Genomic DNA, 19,944 nt, shown 5'->3' on the forward strand with positions numbered 1-19,944 from the left:
CTCCTAGTCCTAGTTGCAAAAGACTCCTCTTAACTGCTTCTCTCTGACATTTGCACGGTTCTATATTTTTAAAAGAGGTATGCTTTCTCTCTGTGGATTCATTAATTTTATCTGTGGATTAACAATGCAAAGGATATGGGTCTTCCATCCTTATGTGTGTTTGACTTTTTAGAGCCTTCTCGTTTTGGGGGTATTTGCCCTTCTCCCTGCAAAATCAGGAAACTGACAATCAGGTCCTTTCTTCTTGTTGGCTTCATTGCTGGCCTGCTGACTTGGTGCTTTAGGTTGATTGTGTTTGCCTTTGAGCCAAAAGAGTTACTTGATGATCCTCTAGGGCTCCATTTCCACACACCACTTAGGCTTCAAAGTTGCAAGAGTGGATTTAGTGAAATAATAATAGAATGACTTGGGAATTTTTAATGTCCTTTCAAGAAATACAAGGTGCTTTTAGTGACCACAAAGCTGTCAGTCTATCCTATATCTAACTTTGTTAATAAATACAGTCTAGATACTGAATAAGTATTAAAAATAATAGTGTATCTCTATAGATTCCTTATGGTATACAATAACGTATTAGGTATTGGGGATAACATTTTCTTCAGCATTAGATTGGTTGTATATGATATATTTCTCTGGCTCCCAGGGACTTAATGATCACTGAGTAGAGATGATTGGAATGATGCAGTGGCTAGAACATTATTACTGAATTCTGGAGACCTGGACTCAGCTGCTTTCTAGCAAAGCAATCTTCACATGTCATTACTTCTTTCAGTGCCTCCGTTTTTGCATCTATAAAATAGGATTACTGATCCTTGCCCCAGAATCATTGTTTTGTAAAGTCAAGTAAGCTGGTAATATTTGGTTATCTTTGTAGCTCATAAGTTGCTAACAAAGGAATCTAGGGTTTAATATATTCTTTGACATTCATCTATTCAACAAATGATTCTCCAGTTGTTTTCCAAAGTTCGGGTCATACTAAATAAGAGTATGGCAGGCAAACAGGTGGATGGAAGCTTGGGGAAGGCCCTGCTAGCACCCAGAAGTATGGCCAGAGGCTGCTCCGTACTTCCTAAGAACTGCTCCAGATTCTTACTCCATCTCTCATCTTGGCAGGGATTTGTACCATCAGGTTTCTTGCATGGAACTCATTGGACATATAAATATTTGGTTAGTTTATTCATTTTTAATTTTATATCATTAGTTCCACATGGATTGGATTCCCCCCTCTCTCTCTCCTTCCACCCCTCACACACAATACTCACCATGCATGCAATTTGAGAGCTGGAAAGGATTTTGCAATCCATCTCTTTACCCAAGTTATTCACTTTATGTAGAACAGAAATGAGTTTATTCTGGACTACACTGGTTGGGTCTGTGTTTTAGGGAATGAGGATGTGAGAATAAACAGAAATGGAATGGCATGTCGTACGATTCATAGTTGTGCATTGGTGTTTGTGTTTTTTATTTTACATTCTCAATCTCCTCACTTCTCTTTCTGCCCTCAGGATGTGTGAAAATCTTCTAAGACCCCAATCACAGGGTGTTAATCTCTACTTCAATTTTATTTACTGAGATGATATTTACCTGTGATGAATCCAACAGTGTGGTATATGTTCTTTTTTTGCATATGCAGACAGAAATCCTAAGGTCTTTGGAGCCAATTCATTAAGGACACTGCTATAATTCAGCCAAAGGCAGAACCATTCAAAAATGTGTACATGCTTTAAAGTGTCTGGAGCATTTGTGTGTCCATTATCTCAGTCTCATGCTTATGCTCACAAAACTCCTTATAGTGGGTACTTGGTCCTGTTTCACAGATTTGGAGAAAGTTAAAGATGTTAAACAGCTACTAAACATCAGAATAAGGAGTCAAACACATCTTTTCTGTCTTAAAACCCTCTTTCTTTCAACTGTATAAGGCTCTAATACTAAGCCTCATAGGACTTTTTGTCCTTCCCTGTATTGAGTGTATTTCCTGAGTTGTGTGTGTATGTGTGTATGTCTTTTAAGTAGCCTTTAATAGCAGTTTTAGGCTCAGCAGAATTGATCAGGCAGATTAGACAGATACCTTATTCACCCTGTCTCCACATACAAACAGCCTCCCCCACTATCGACATCTTGGCACTAGAGTGGTACGTTTGTCATAACTGATGAACCTACATTGATACATAATTATCCAATCCACAGTTTACATTAGGGTTCATTCTTGATGTTGTGTATTCTATGGATTTCACAAATACATAATAACATGTATCCATCATTATGTTACCATACAGAATAGTTTCAATGCTAAAAATCCTTACCAAACATCTTCTATACTCTGCCTATTCATTCTTTATCCCCATCCTCTACAAAAACTCATCTATTTACTCTCTCCATAGTTTTACCTTTTCCAGAATGTCCTATAGTTGCACTTGTACTGTGTGTAGCCATTTCAGGTTGTTTGTTTTCACTTTGTAATATGTATTTAAGCTTATTCACTGTATTTTCATGGTTTGATAGTTCATTTCTTTTAGCACTAAATAATTTCCATTGTTTAGGTATACCACAATTTCTTCATCCATTAACCTACTGAAGGGCATCTTGGTTACATCTAAGATTTGGCAACTATGAATAAAGCTGCTGTAAATATCCATGTGCAAGTTTTTGTATGAACATAAATGTCCAACCATTTGAGTAAATATCAAGGAGCATGATTGTTAGTTCTATGATAAGCACATGTTTTGTAAGAAACTATCAGCTTCTCTTCCAACATGGTTATACCATTTTTCATTTCCACACCAATGAACAGGAATTCTTGTTGCTCCACACACTGGATAGCATTTTCTGTTGTCAGTGTTTTGGATTTTGGCCATTCTGTTAGGTTTGTAGTGTACCTCATTGTTATTTTAATTTGCATTTCTCTAATAACCTTAGATGTTTGGCATCTTTCCATATGCCTGTTTGCTATCTGCATATCTTCTTTGGTGAGGTATTTGTTCAGATCTTTTCCCATTTTTAAGTCAGGTTGTTTGGTTTCTTATTGTTGAGTTTTATGCATTATTTGCATATTTTATGTAAGCCTTTTATCAGATATGTCTTTTACAAATATTGTCTCCCCATTTGTGGTTTGTCTTCTCATTCTCTTGACAAAGATATTTTCTGGACCAACAATATTTGCTCTGATGTACCTTCCCTTGTCTATGGCATATTTTGAAATAGGTTTAAAAGATTAACTTGAGAGCAACTCATTGTTTCTTGGCTCTTTTTCTTCCTTTTATGTAATAGAAAACAGCCGTGGAGGTATATGAGAATATTCTGATGCTCACTGAGTGCTTAATCTCTCGCTTTTTTTTTTAACTTTTAAGTAAAACTTTGACTATTGTTGCAATGAATTTGTACACACATGCTGACATTTCAACACCTGCTATTAGTGTAGTGAGAGAGGGAGAGAAAGGCAGGGAAGGAAGAATCTTGGCTCAGTTCTCTCCCTATGTGAGACAATAACAATATTAAAATAATATATCTCAGTTATGCAGACATGGTACTTTTTTAAAATTTCCTCCTTAACTGGGAGCTCCCAAATAGGAAGAGATTTATCTTGTAGAATCTAAGAGCGCCTAATAAGTAGTAGGCATTTAAGCAATGTTTCTTGAATTAAACCAGCTAACCTTACTTATTTTGAAGTGATGTGGCATCATTGGCACCATGCCTCTCTCAGTGGGATCAACCTGCACAAAAGCTTATAAAGGTTTGAGGCAGCCAGACAGGTGGCAGGTCCTATGCACTTCTCTGAGTTTCAGTTCTTTTATTACATGTACTTGAAAATCCTTCCTGCTTCAGAGGCTATGTGAGTGAGTGTGGCCTGATGGATCAATTATTTGTTTGGTTTTTAAGTTTGTTTTTATTCTTCAGAAAAGCATAATAGACACACCCAGCTTAATGAGATAACAAATAGAGGGGGAAAAAAAACCTTGAAAATTGCATTTACAATTTAAATTTAAACGTTAATATTATTGTAGCTGTTAATAAATCTCAAACATCTTATTAAAAACCCCAGGCTTAATTACATAAAGAGCTTTTCATTGCTTCTCCTTCTCCATCCTCCACAATGCAGGCACAAAAATCAAAGCTATTTAGGGCTGTGTGAATCAGCAGATTGCTTATATCTCATTTATTTTGTACAACGCACACATTCCTGAATTTCTCAAAGCCATGTGACTTTCAAGAATTCTTTAAATATGTAAATAATATTATAAAGTCCCTAAAGAATTCCAGGCACACTGTATTATTCTAGGTGTCTATAAGTGATGCAAAGAAGGCTCCAATGTAACAGTTCCACATGTTACATTAATAAACATCAGTCAGCTTGCAAGAATGGTGTGTTATCTGAATTTAATGAACTTCTGAACTGAACAGAATGTATCTAATTGACAAGGTGTCATCAAAAAGGAGAGAAGACAGGTCAAGTCCCTTGAAAAAACGAAAGGAAAGGAGAAGGGGGGAGGGGGATGGGCAAGACGGGCTGTGTTGGGGGGCAGGGTGGTGAAAGCCACTGGAAAGCATCTGGATGTGAATGGGAAGCTGTGCGCTCATCTGTATGTGTGCAGATCTCCTGTTCGCGTGTCATGTGCAGGCATCTCAGATCTGGATGATTAAAGGGCCCTGGTGTCTCTGGCTCTTAGGGTTTAGATTTCCTTTAATTGCAGTGTAAAAACTCAAAAAGGGGTGGGGGAGTTTCACATAAAAGATAATCCGCACTAAAGATTTCAAGTTGTTAGGTAAATGAAACATTTCCATGGGAGGCTATATTTTTTTGCCTTTTAAATCCCCTTGAATTCATTAAATTAAAGATAAACTCTTTCAAGCAAGTTTCTGCTATTTTTTTCCACCTTATTTTGTCAATAAATATCAAGCATGTTGCTGCTTGAAACTACAGCAATTAAGGTCACTTTTATTCTTGGTGTGTTTACACATGAAAAATATTACACGTAAATGCAGAATGCAGTGCTATGACATTGTTTTTTGATGCAGTCAGAAAAACTATCCTAAGTGAGAAAAACCAAAATGCTGTCATTTGATTCTTCAGGGTGATTTTTTGAAGATCATAATAGGAACAAATGATTTTCTAAGGTATTATGATGAAATTGACTGTAGAATTTGAACCATCAAATGTTTACTGGTATGCACACTAAATCCATTACAAGCTATGCATTGCCACATGCCATACTCAGAGTGGCAGGGAAGGTAGAGTATGAGTATTTTGTTTTCAGGAGCCAGCTTTCCTGTGAGCCTTTTTAGATCCTTGAGCTAAAAGTAAAAGCCCCCTCTCTGAATTCCTGTTGCCCTTACACATACGCTTTAATGGAAGTTCTCATCTTCTGCTTCCTATTAAAGTCATTTGTCTGCATGTTTTAGCACCCTTCATCAACATAAAGCTCTATGGAAATGAGTTTTATAATGACTCATTTTGGTATGCTGTTAAGATGAAACCTAGAAGGTGTCTCATAACCTTGTTTAAACGAATGAACAAACAGAGTGACACAAGGGGTTTCAAGTTCAGGTATTTCTTTGACTATCAAAAGACTTCTGTTTTTCTTAAAACAACCATGAAGTTCAAGTCCTGTTTATTCTAACACTTTTATATGTTCAGTGACCTGATCAAAATATTTTTGTAATTTCACTTACCCTTACCATTTGAGAGAGAGTGAATGTGCACATGAGAGAAAAAGAGACCCACTGACCCCAAATTATTGAGAAACAATAAACATATTTAAGTAGTTTTGAGACTGTCAGTGTCTTTTTTGGTGTGTTCTGTGTGAGTGATCTTTTGCTCGAAGACTGATTTTTTTCATTCATAAGGTGTATTAGGGTTTTTCAGAGAAACAGAATTAATGTATGTATATACTGATTCATACAATAGGAATTGGTTTAAGTGATTATGGAGTCTGAGAAGTCACACAGTCTGTCATCTGCAGGGAGAACCAGGCAAGCTGGTAGTGGACTTAAGAGTCCCAAGGCCTGAGAATCAGGGTGGAGGGTGGAGCGTGACCCAGATGGTAGAAGTCCTGCTCTGAGACCCAAGGTCTGAGACCTGGGGCCGCTGATGCCAGAGGGCAGAAGATGGATGCTCCAGTTCAAGCAAGCACCAGATTGACCCTTCCCCCACATTTTCGTTATTTTCAGGCCCTCAATGGGTGAGATGATACCCACCTGCCTTGGTGGGAGCAGATTTGTTTGTTTTTACTCAGTCTACTGATTCAGAAGCTAATCCATTCCAGAGACGCCTTCACAGAACACCCAGGAATAATAATTTACCACTGTCTGGGCCCCACTTAGCCCAATCAGGTTGACACAAAAGATTAGCCACCACAAAAGCTGTAGAAATATTACCAGGGATCAAAATAATGAAAACCTGGGGAATAAATTAGGGCATAGTTTGGGGTTTCAACTGATCCTTGTCCATACTTAGGGAAAGTGAGTTCCTCATTTTTTGGCAGCGCCCAGTGCATGGCAGGACCTTAGCATGTCTGGTCTCTACCCACCACATGCCAGTAGCATCCCACCACACATACACCCGTTGTGACGACCAAAAGCACTCCCAGTGCATAAAGCCTCCTGGAAAATATGTCCTCTCACTCCTGCATCTTTTGAGAGCCACTGTCTGGATCTGTGGTGCACTACATCTGATTGTGATGAAGCATTGCCTGAGGGTTGTGTGCTGTTTTTCTCTTTCCTCTAGCCCCTCCCAAATTCAGGTTTTGATGCCTATTTGACCTATCTAAGTATCATTTTAGTGGAATTGAATATGTTGAATATTACTGTAAATAGTGCATGCCCCTTTTCTGTGTTAATTTCTAGAAAATGTAAAATTTCCATGCAATTTAAAGGGTAGGGCTTTAGGACAAAGGAAAGAAGAATTCTGGTAGATGATTTTTATTTTATCACAGTTTCTGCAATTTGTGTTTGAGTAGTTACTGTTTTATTAGGAAATTGTAATTTCCTCTTTAAACATAGCTAACATACTATTTTGTTTCTAAATACAATTTTAAAAATACATGTCTTGAGACCAACTTGTCTGATCCTTTGTAACATGGATCAGTTTTGTTGAAGAAGTAAGTGAAGCACTATGAGTTTTGCATTTAGTGTATAATTTCATGTTAGCCTCTGCTTTATTTGGCAGGTTCTGACCCATCCTATAATTCTACAATTAATGTTTTAGCAGAAATGCAGTCATTTACATTTACCTCTCTAAGATTTCATCATTCTTATTCATTTATCTAGTCATTCAATCTCAGAATGCCAACTTCGCCAGATGCTGTCAGGTGCTGACCAATTCATTCATAAGTAAGTGAATAAGTGCCCTGACTCAAAAAGCTTGTAAACTAAGAATCATCATGTTGGTAGCTATTAATATATCTGTAGTGTTCCATAACTTACAAAGCAAAATCACATATTCCTATTTGTACCTGAGAGACCTGAGAACACACTTTCATTTCACCGTTTACTCTCTTATTTAATCTCTTTTGATCCAATGACTCTCTGGAGTATTATATTACCAACTTCCAGGTGTGCAGCTTAAAAGGTCAGAAGGATTCATAGCCTTGTCTGTGATCAAATAAGTTGACCCATGCCTTTTAACATAAGATTCCTTAATGCAGTATATGGCCTATTAGAAAGATTAGGGAACTGTAAGTTGGGGTGGGATCTGCTTCAGGCACTCTCTGGAAATATAAACTTAGGTAAGATGTTTCATTCCAAAAACAGAATTTTCTTATTTGGAAAAATGAGCATACCTCCCAGAACAGTGATTTTTCAGCAGAGAAGAGGGAAAAGGATATGCTTGAATGAACCTGTTATTTATTCAACAGTTATTCAGTAAATACTTTCGAGTGCCTACTATTTATCAGTCAGTCCTGGAGGCACTGGGGATACACTATGGAGCATAATGATAAAAATTCCTGCCTCCAGGGTGTTTACATCCTGACTGTATATTGAGGGCCCCTGCTTTTTAAAGGAAATAGTACTTAATATCATGCCCAAATCCTAAAACCTCCACTCTTCTCTCTTCCAAGCCATCTAGCCCCATGTGGGAAGTCTGGCCTTCAAGGAAGCCACCGTTTGTAGTAGTTGTAAAGTGTATCCCTCAGGTGTGCCTATCCAGCAGAAGCACTGATGAAAGACTGATGGGCATTATTTGTGAATTAACAAAATGAAAATATGATTCTGATTTCATAGGATTGTCTTAAAGCCCTTAAAAACTTTTGAAGTGGAAATTGAAGGTCAGCAAGTCTGTTCTCTCCCTTTCACCATAAAATGAACTAGACTCAGGACAAGAAGGGAAGGGCATCAATCTTGAAAGTCTTGGTAGCGGTTTTATGTGCTTTTGATACCTCCCACCCCAAACATTCTGTATAGTAGTTATCAGTAAGCACATCTTCCAGATCTGGAAACTGGGGCTCTCAGGAAGAAGCCAAATAGTAGGGGAGCTGAAATTAAAGCTTAGGACTCCTAACCACCACCCAATGCTTTATTTGTTCTTCTGGGACACATCATTGGGGATCTGTTGAAAGAGACTGAGTTAATCCACTTGTTAGAGAAGTTTTCATAGCTGTTTTTCTTGCCTACATTTTTAATGTCAATTTAAAACATGCACAAGAATCTGAAAGAGAGTTTCTGAGAAATTTGTGCTGCTCCTATTTCAAAGAAAAGACAGACTTCTTTCAGTGAAGCCTTGACGGAAGCAAATTTAGACAAGAAGGGAAAGCAAAACAGCCTACTCAAGGTTAGGCAGTGACTCGAGTCATTCCATGCACTTAAACAATATTTAGGATGACCCTATGTAAACTCACATTATCACTTAAAAGCCAGTATAAAAATACAACCCATCTGCTGTGCTAGTCCTGCTGTTGCTTGCCACATTTCTCTGACAAGCTGTTACCGCAGTATATAGAGAGAGTATACATTTTGGAATCCGGAGTTTGAGTTTGAAAAAAAAAATGGTATCTGGTACATATGGACTAGATTCTGTTCTTCCAAATGTAGATTTGTAACCTCATTTATTCTTAAAGATGATGTGTTAAATTAGTTTTTTTTTTTTTTTTTTGCTATTTCCTCTTTTTTTGATTCTGGAGATGGAAATTCTTATAATTTTTATGCCTGTGACATGACCAATGTACAATGGGAAGTCATTTAGTTTACACCTGCCATGTGATATTCAGAGTGGGTGTTGAGAGGTGTTTATTGCAAACACCACAACTAAATTCTAAGCTGCCCTCAGTGGTGAGGCTTCTCTGTGAACTATGTAACTTTTCATGTATTTAAAGAGTTACTAGGTGACTTAAGTGATGTATGTGTAATCATTTCCAAACGAGTAAATTTCAGTGCTGTACAACTCTTAATTCCAGATTTACCAGTGGTACTGAAACAGCCAAGATGTAATCAGCCTTCTTAATAGGTATTGGAGCATAAGAGGCAAGACTGGAAGTTAGCACCTCAGGGGCTCAAACATCTCTCTCTCTGATGAATGCATCTGCGGATAAAGCCTTGAGCAAGGAATCACAATCTGGCACAGAAATGGAAGATCACTGGGTGATTTGCTATTTTTCCATGGGACGATTCCTTCCCTTTTTTTTTTTTTCTTGTGCCAGTTTCTTGACCTATCCAAAAGCAATAAAATAACAAGAACAGCAAAGGAAGATCTTCCATGATATTTATTGTTAATACTTCCTCTATGATTTTTCCAGAAGTTCTTTTTGATGAATATAACCTCCTGCATTACTAAAAGACTCTGACATTTCTTTCATTCTTTCATTCCAAAAATATTTATTGAGTGATCATTATTTGTAAGACCTTTGATTAGAAGCTCAATCAAATACAAACATGAGTCCAGCAGAATATTAAAGTGGTATATAAGCTAGTACAAAAGGAGTATGTCAAGAATGATTTTAGTCAAACTGAGAAGGGAGCCTTTTGGTAACAAGCAGCAACAATGGAATTGTGATAGATACATGAGGGCGTTTCAAATTTCATGTCCGCCCTGAAAGGTAGTAGAGTCTCACACATTCAAAGTGTGCAGCATGTGAAGCAGATTATTGAAGACAAAAGACAAGACCTAAATCTTCTAGTCAAAGCTCCTTGCTTACGGATGAGAAAAGCAAGTGCCTGGGTGAGGAAAGGATTTGCCACTGGACACGTAGATGTTTAACATTACTTAATAAAAAACCCAGAATGAGAAACCAGGTCTCTCATTGAAGCCAATAGTCTTTCCACTCTTGGAGTTTTATATTAGTGTCTACTGTTCCCCGAGGCTACTTCAGGCCGGCCATTGGGGTTTGAACCAATTCCAAATTGGGACATTTTTGAGACAGGGATCTCCTGTTGAACTAAGCTCACCTCCATGTTGGCACACGCATTACTTCCTCTCCCCCTTTATAATTTTGCTATTGGATTTAACACATGTGGTCAGTGCTAGGGCTTTGACCACAAACATATTTGAAGATTATACTTATTTTTGGATGCAGCTTCCTTTGCCTGCAAACTGGATAGGATTGTCAGGAAGCAAGGGAGGGAGACAGAGTGAAGTCAAGGGATTCTGAACTATCACATCTCATGGCCATAGGCTTTTTATTTTGGCTGGCACCATTGTTACAGCTGCTCCCATTGCCATCCTAAGCCTTCCCTAATTGTTTTTCATTGTCTTTTTGACCTTGGCTCCCATTGTTGCTACTTGCCAGTTATACTTTTCTACCTAATGGACCAGTCTCAGTCCCCTCACCACACATATTCCACATAAGTTGATTTTCCTCCATATATTTGTTTATGCAGTTTAGCTCTTCCTGGATTGTTCTCTCTACTTTTTAAAATTATTCTGATTTTTAAGTCACAGTTCAGGTACCACCCAGCCTAAAATGGCTCTACCTCTTTTATGGATTATAGTTACACTAACACTAGATATCGAAAAGAAGTAGTTTGTATTCATTGTTACTATCCCCATACGACATATTGTTGCCTCTTTTAGTTAGTAAATATACGAGGAATGAATTATTTTGGCAGAATATCTCTTAACCCTAAAAATCTCACATGACTCTCTTTGCAGTCAAGTTAAAAACTATGAAGTTGACATCTAGATGTGTTGGCAGAGCTGTCAGCATTTCCTTCGGTTTATCACATTTCACTATTTACTTTGTTGAATTTGAAAAAAAGTCATTCATTTTCTCCACAAAAAGTACAAATACAGTTGATAATTCTTTTCCCTCCCTTTCCCCCTCACAACAGCAATAGGAAGATTTACATCTTGACATGGTAAAGGGAAGCAATTTTTTGTTAACATTAACAGCTTGTCACATTGCCACCTTCACCCATGAATTCATGAATTCTAAGAATCTGGCCTAGATCACTTTTCAAACTAAAGTGACACTAGACTGAAAATGGGTCAGGACAGCTCTGATCCATGTTAACAGCTTCTCCATTAGAACTGCCCAGTTGGTCAATTAGAAATAAAGTGATGTGTTGTGAAAATATAACACTTATACCACCTAAAATGAAGGTTGGTCAAGAGGGCCACTGAAACTCCATGCACCTCTGGCCTCATAAAGAGGTAAAATAGAGAGGTTATTAGATTAATGTCAGTGTTAATTTTTAAATTAAGTGCTCTTAGCCTTCTCCTTTTAGGTGATAACTAGAGACATAGACCTTAACGGCTAATCTGATTCCAGCTTCCCTGAGAAGTGTTCTTATAGCTCCCAGCCTCTTGGGCTTTATGTGATCATTAGTCCACTCATAGGAAACTTTTTTTTTTAATCTATTTTGGACTTTTTATGCATACCACAGTGGCATTCAAAATAGTTTGAATGAATGAATGTCCTGAAAGCAGTGGAACTTGATTTATGTGTGTTGGTTGAATAACTTAAATGGTGCTTCCAGCCCCATCTTACATGTCTAGATCCTCCCATCCCTTAGGAACCTACATGAGAATCTCATGACCTCCTACCATGTGATAGGCATTGTCCTAGGTACCCAGGTGCTACCCTAGTAATGAACAAAGCAGAATCCCTGCTTTCATGGAGCTTAAGGCCTAGAGAGTAGAGGACCATAAAAAAAAATAATAATGCACACATTGGGTTTAATAATAAATCCTAGGAAGAAAAGATAAAGAAAGAGAAGGTGAAGTACAGATGCTGTGGGGTAGATTGTGGAAGTGCTGTTTTGATTAGATGCCTTTTTATTGAGACTTGGAAGTGTAGAGTGTGTGAGGGATCTGGGAAAGAGTGTGTCAGGCAGTGGGAACAGGAATGCAAGGCTCTGAGGCATGAGTGTGTTTGAAGTGTGCAGGTACAAGACAGACCAGGGACCTGGAGGTAATGATGGATGGAAATGGCAGGAGATGAGATTAGAGACGCCACCAAGAACCAGATGCTATAAGGTCTTAGGTGCAGTTGTAAGGATTTTAGGCTGAATGAGTCAAGAAGGCATAGGAAGGTTTTCAGCTGAGGCATGGACATGAGCTGATCAACTTTTTAAAGGGATGACTCTGCTCTGGAGAATAAACTGGAGGGATGGAGGCTGGACACAGGAGAGTAGTTAAGAGGCTATTGCCATAGATTGGGTAAGAGTTGATGGTAAAGTGGCAGCGGAGGTGCTCAGATGACAGATACATTTCAAAGACGGAGTTGACAGGATTTGCTACTGGATTGGGTGTGCATGGGAGACGTAGAGAAGAATCAAACATCACCATTTTCTATGTGAGACTGGCAGAGTGCCTTCTTATTCTGAGCTTCTGTAGTTAGATGTGTAAGGTTATTTACCATTTTGCATCTAGTATTGCCAATAATAATAGAGTTTTAGAAAAATCTCTGGGACTGAAATATACCTGTGGCACACAGAAACCATGCAGTACAGTTTGTATAGTTGTCTTGTCTCCCGAAGTTCACACTTCTGCATGGCCTGGTGTTACTTGCATCCTTTGATTACCCACATAGTATATAGCATAATGTCTTTTGCATGTAGAGGTGCAAGAAGTATTTCATGAAAGAGTGAATTAATTTTAATCACCATGCATCATTTATTTTTCAGAAGAGGCCTGATAATCTGCCCCATACCAAACATGATTTCTTCTGAAGTGAAGATAACTTAACACTTTTACTGAGCATGCATGTGGGCATGCATGTGTGTGTGCATGTTGGTTTAAATAAAGGAGATGCCTTATTAAAAGCAAGCAAGAGGCTGTTGCATATGTTATTTTGGGGTGAAGACTATTACTTAATTCTCTGTTGTTCCTTATTTGTAGTTTTGAATGTTAACTGGCATGAAGGGTTCTCTCCTAAAAGCAAAGAGTCTGTGTTGGACAAAGTACTGAGATAGGCCCCTGCATGCTATGGAAGTAGAGCCCTTCAGGCCCAGAATGGCTGTAATACTGGAGGTAGCATTTGAGCTTATTATTGACTAATTATTTAACCATAAATGACAGCTCTGAACATCGTGCTCTTTTTGCATCATTTACTGCATTTGTGGGACATCTAATTATGAAAAAAAAAAAGTATTCTTCAGTGGTCTCTAGCAACACTGCCACAGAAGAGCGAGAACACATTCATTGCAAAACATTGTTTAAAAGGGGTGCTTGAAAAAACTCCATTAATCTTCATTTTTGCGTTTTGAATGCTTTCCTTCTTGCAATTTAGTTATCAAGGGACTGAATGAGTCTGAACTGACTGTACAAGAATTTAAGTAAGAACTGGGAGGAGCAGAAATGAGGAAGCTATTTGCATTCCTGGAAGGCAGAACTCAGGTTTATTATAATCTTTCATGGTCCTAATAAAAGGCAGACTGTTTTCCGAATGCCGAGTGAGGTTTTTTGTCTTTAATTTTTAAATTGTTATAAAACATGTTATTTAAAAAAAATCATCCAATGCAGAAATACATGGAAGAAAAAGTGGAAAGGCCCCCATATCCCCGTCACTCCCCAGGACCCACTCTTACTGAGTTTGGTACATTGTCTTCTAGGCTCTTATTTTATTTTACTATATGCAGCTTTTTTGAACAGTTGTTTCGTTGTTGTATGGAGATAGTTAAAAGACCCCAGCGTGAGCACTGCCTCTCTTGTGCCCCTTCCTAAGAGTGTGCAGTGTGCCTGAGAGGGGTGGGGAGTAGGTGTTACATGCACCATTTTGTTTCTGTTGCTTCTGCCAACTGGCTCCCACCCCCTGGGAGCTGCACGCAGGTGCAGAATAGCTGTTTGTGCCCCCCTCCCTACCCTTTGCCTTTGAAGGTTTGCACTTTCACTGCTCTTAACTCACCTGTTCTTTCCACAGAAAAAGTTAGTGCATTCTCTTCACTGCCTTGGCAACACCTTTTATGGTTGCTCCTTCAGCTGCTGCTAAACAAATAACATGTTTTCTGTTCTAAATATCTGGGCCCTGGAAGGAAAAGCACTGGAAGCATTGAGTCAGTACAATGTATGAATCTCTTTGTGCTTCATTACGTAAAATTTAACTTGTAAATTCCGTATCTGGAGATAAAACTAAGTACTTTTTCTTTTATATGTATGTGTGTGTGTGTGTGTGTGTGTGTGTGTGTGTATATGTATGTATGTATGTGGGTTTTTTTTTGCCTCCTTTCAGCATTTATTACAGAGAATCCCCAAGCTGCCTTAGGATCACTTGGGACACTAGTATGGATGCAACAAGGTCTGTCTGTTCAAGTAGAGGAAATGAAATAACATACAAATAGCTCTTCTACAACTAAGAATATGCTTAGGCAGTATACAAATAAGACACCCTGTAGACACTGATGTGAGAGAGAGCTTATTTCTAGCCAGGGGAAGTTCCTTTGAGCTGGGAAGATTCAGCTCTTTTTTTACTCTGACGGGCTCTGTGAGCTTGGCCAATTTACATCCCCTCTTGAATGACTGAGGACCCTACATGTGCGAACAAACATAAAGCGACTATAGAATAATGCCAATGAATGATGAAGATGTGTTCACCCATTCATCATTTATATAAATCTTTACATATTCATAAGATGATATGACAATATGCAGCATCTTTAATTAATGGTCATAGCACTCCGTCTGTGATACCTACCATTTTAATTCAGTATCAATGACATCAGTGATAATTAGACTCATGTTTTCTGCCTCTCTGAGGTTTTGGAAGTATCATGGAGGAGGCTATTTGTCAGAATTCACTTATCAGCCAAGGGTTACCTTAACCCATTGACCTTGGCGATCTGTTTCCTCCTGAAGCTGTGGTTCTGGCTTCTGTGCACCTTCTTGCCCTCCTTCCTTAAAGGAAATGGACCGAGTTGCTGCTGCTTCATATGGAGGACAGGGAAAGAAAACTTAGAGTGAGTGCTCTGCTGAAACCGAAGGTCGGGTTTTTATTGGTTGGATGACTGAACAGGGGCAAATTGGAATATGTGCAAGACCAACGTGCAATCTCTTGAGGAAAATTAGAGTCTTTTTTTGTTTGTCTTTGGTAATTTTTTTTCCTTTGTCTTGCCTTCAAAGTAGATTGAATAAGATTTCAGTGTCTCCAGGAGATGACTGATGAAACATATCTCTGGGTCACTTGCATCTCCTTCCTATACAGTGTAGGAACGAATATTCCCAACCCGTTACAGCCATGGGCATGTCAGAACAAGCACAGCAGCCTTCTGGAATATATTATTGAACTCTTGGTTTACTGGATTTTCATACAGGCCCTCTTTATTGATCACCCCATTCTGAACTAGACATATTTGATTAAGTGTTTATATGGTACATTCTGGGATTACTAGGGGTACAACAGTTTACAAAAATGTAGCTGGAAACTTTTTAACTTTTAATTTTAGAGGAGTTCCCAACTTTGAAGCCCCTCATGATCTTTCTTCCTACTGCTCTTCAGCTCATTGTTTCCCAACGTCTCTGTGAACATGTAGGGTAAATTTTTATTATTTTATGTTTGATTTCTTTCCCGTCCCTCTTCTCACTTTGCATTCATAGCAAAAATAGCTTGGCTTTCCTCCCTCTTCTCCATCCCACCCTGGATACACAGTAATGCATTTAAATCTTTTGGCATACTACCATATAATTTGGGTTTGGGAAGTTCATTTGTAAACGTCAGCTGGATCTGTTGACACTGTTGTGCCTAAATTCTGAGTTAACTTAATCCCATACTCTTAGTGAAAGTAAGAAAGGAAAACTAACATATAATGTGTATCTAGTTTGCAGCAGACATTGGACTAGGCTTCTCCTTAAACAGTTTCTCATTTAATCTCTGTGATAGCCCTGCTAAGCATGGATTACCATTCCTCTTTGTGACCTGGCATCTGAAGCCTGGAGATGTTAAATACCTTGCCAGAGGATAAGTGGCAAAGCTGAGCTTTGAACCCAGACATCTCTAACTGCAAAGTCCATGTTCTTTCCATCTCCTGGAAAACTGTACAAAGACCAAGAGATGGAGCCTTCAGAGTTTAGGACCTAGTTATTACCTCAAAGTTTATAATCCCAGAGCATGCATGCCATTTTAGCTACTAGAGGTGTGGGAATGAAATATCAGCATTGAGTTGTGTAAGTCATTGACAAAATGACCTTTTGGTTTCATTCTGACAATGGGCTGCTTAGAATAACTATGATCATGAGGCCATAGGGAGTAATCCAGAAATATTTTAAGTGTTTTCTCTATGCCTAGCAATAGGCTTAGTTATTTCTAAAACAGAAAAGCATAGTCTTTCTTGATGGTAGATGAAAAGAAGAGTCGAAACAATTAAGTAAGTTTAGTGTTTGGACTTGTGCTAATTAGATTCATTTACAGAGAGGAGGCAGTGTGTCAGTTTAAGAGTTGGCTGGGTTATGCTGAGAAGTCCTCATAGAAGGAACGGGATGGTTTTTAACTAGTCCTGAGGAATGGTAAGTTCTGAACAAGTAACTTGGTCTCCATTTCCATCATTTGTCTTCCATACCTGTTCAAAAAGTCAACAAAAGCATAGGGAAAGAAGGGAGGGAGGAAGGAAAGGAAAGATAGAAAGAGACTGTGAATAGCTAAAGCAAATTGGAAAAATAGCTTCATCCCTATAGTTGCTGGATCATGTGTGTATGTTGTATGAAGGACGGCACATCAAGAAGTGGTAGTGGTAAAATACGTAAGTCTAGAAGCCAGCGTACGATGATGCTAGTTCCAGTTCCCCCACTGAGTCATTGGGTGGCCTTAGGGGAAACCATAGAATCTCTCAGGCCCCAGTGACCTCCAAGAATTGTAGGGATTAGCCTGCATGACCATGCAGTTCTGCTTCAACTCTAGCATTTAATGATCGTAAAGTTGTCGGGGAGCTTTGGCTGCCCATGGCCTTACATGGACTTAGTAACTACTTTAATATGCATCAGAAGAGGTGCGCTCCTGCTCCTCAGAAATGCTAAAGGCCGACCTTCGGTGGAGAACACTCCAGAATCGCTCATCCAGAATATTTAGCTCTCAGTTTTCCTTCTTCGACTTTAACATCGGTGGCAGCGGTGCTCCTCCCTCTTACCGTGGAGTGCCGTTAGCACTGACGTCGGGTACAGGGATGGGCTTCAGAACAGGATTAATGCATCTCCAAAAAACCCTGAGTTTTCTAACTCTATCCAGGGTTATACTGTTAAGGACTTAAAAGAACAACAAGAAAACTGTTTTCTCCCTTCTTTATTTTACACCTTTGTGCTTGACGAAGGAAAAAATATGAGTTGTGTTTCAAACAAATCATAACAGCATAAAATCTACTACACCAACACCTAAAGTTTCTCAGATAGATGCTTATGTGGAAGACAAAATATGCCATGAACGCAGATTGTAAGGTGTCTCCAAATCATTTCCTCCTCCGGGTGGTTGTGCCTTTGTGTGTGGCGCTCCCCTTGAGTATGGGCAGGACCTATGACTTATTTCCAACCAATAGAATAAAGCAAAGGTGATAGGATGTACACGATCACTTGCACAGTATTATGTTGCCTAATAAGGTTTGGAATCAGAAGACTAGGAGTTCTCTCTTCCCTGCTACATTTGAGCTATGTGTCCTTGGGAAAGTCTTCATAACCTGCAGGAGTTCTCTGTGTACTACTATGGCAGAACTCTGCAACATATTCCAAGCTCAGAAAATGCTTAAGCTATGAAGCAGCTTGTTTACAAGTTCACTCTTCAGCCTGAAAAATGCTGCAGAAGTAGAGCAGGCACCCCTCCTGGCCAAATGTTGGATGCGTCTATATCAGTGCGGTCTCCTTCTCCTCCCCCAGGCCTAGTTGACCCCCTGGTGTAGTTTGCTGGAAGACAGAGGCTTGACAGTTTGGAAATGGCAGAGGATCCTAATACTCTGAAACATGCTATAGCGCTGGAGTAGCTCACACCTAGCCCCAGTGTGGCCACGCCACTGCTGACTTATGTGGGAATTTGCCAAACCGCCAACTTTGCTCCTCTATTATCCTTTACTCACCCAAGCAACTGAAAGATAAAGAGCTTTTTGGAAAGTTCACAGTTCTTATCACATCATTCTAGCTTCTGCCCCTCTTCTTTGGAGCCTCAGTTCCATCATGGTGCCACCTTGCAGCAGTTCCCTCAATCTGAGTGAATGAGTGAATGACAGATGAGGAGGTTTAGATGCTAGTATAACAAACTAATCTCTTCGTCCCTGTAGTATATTACATTTGGTGTAGCTACATGTAGCTCAGATTTATTTTTATAGGTTAAGCATTTTATTAAACTATTCCTGAAACATTTCTGAATAGGTCACCGAAAAGAATGAGGGGAATCAATTGGGCTGTAACATAACCAGGAAAGATTACTTTCTGAGCTTAGAAAAAGTCATTTAGTTTAGTTCTGCCATAGTAGGAAGCAGGGAACTTCTGAAGGTTATGAGCTCAAATATAGCCGGCATGAGATAGAAATCCTAGTCTTCTGATTCCAAACTTTATGTTCTTCCCCTTATATACTTATATGTAGTCAGCTAACATTTTCTGTGCACCCAAGTTAGATAGGATGAGGGATATACAGATGAATAAGGCCTAGTATGAACCCTTGTAAGGGAGAAGATAATTAAATAAGTTAAATTCTGAGTTTTGTTGGAAAAAAGAAAGAAGTGCACAGAAAGGCCAGACTCAAGTGACTGCAATTAGATTATAAATCTAAACTACATAGGTAACTTGACCTTTCCAAGAAATGTTTCTTTCTGTGAAGAATGGGGTTGAAATAATCTGTTTTACAGATTTGTTGGGAAGATTGAATGAGAAAATATGGGAAGTGGTTGGCATTTAACAGGCAATCCCTAACAGGAGTAACAGCATGAGGTCAGGGTATCTTTGGTAGAAAAGCCCCCGATTATAGAAAAAGTAGTACTGGGCAGAGGAAAGCATGTGTGGGTGGAACTCAGCAGACCAGGACTCAGGGACCCAGCAGCCCTGAGACTGTGAGCTAAGTACTTACAGCAGCGATGCCCCAGACTCCTGCGGTATAAAACGGAGATCATTGGAAGGCCCACCTCACAGGGTGATTAGAAAAAAATAAAAGCACTGGTGTGATTGTGAAAATCAATGTGAAAATTCATTCTTTCTTTCTTTTCTATCAAAAATGCAGTAGGAGTCACTTTCTTTAAGATTGTGTCCTTTCACCTGTTTTGAAATCATGGTGTCCTTCTGCCATTACTATGTCCACTCAAGCCAAGCAAGTGAGCCTTTAGTCTTTATCATCATTTCACTTTCATTTGCCAAGCCTTTGAATATGATGCATGTATGGTGTATTTTAATTAGAGTTAAAAATGCCTGACCCCTGTGGGGAACTGGTGGCTGTGCAGGTACTCATGAATGTGTTTTACGGCTGCTCTGTGTAGTCACTTTGTACCTTACACACGAATTCCGCAAAGCTTAGGTTTTCTCCTCTGTCAGAGACAAATCAGCAGTAGTGATAATTATAATAAAGAGTTGTAATGATGTTGGCTGGAAACCTAATTAAAATGCATTTCACATTCCTC

General features: G+C 39.0%; 1 protein-coding gene across 13 annotated transcripts in view; it reads left to right on the top strand.

Annotated features, from left to right (window-relative positions):
- The window catches only part of LPP (LIM domain containing preferred translocation partner in lipoma), a 632,552-nt gene that overhangs the window by 427,464 nt on the left and 185,144 nt on the right, over positions 1-19,944 (top strand). The gene's annotated exons all lie outside the window — the stretch shown is intronic.

This window comes from Manis pentadactyla, chromosome 1 (assembly GCF_030020395.1).
Source record: "Manis pentadactyla isolate mManPen7 chromosome 1, mManPen7.hap1, whole genome shotgun sequence".
Classification (NCBI taxonomy): Eukaryota; Metazoa; Chordata; class Mammalia; order Pholidota; family Manidae; genus Manis; species Manis pentadactyla.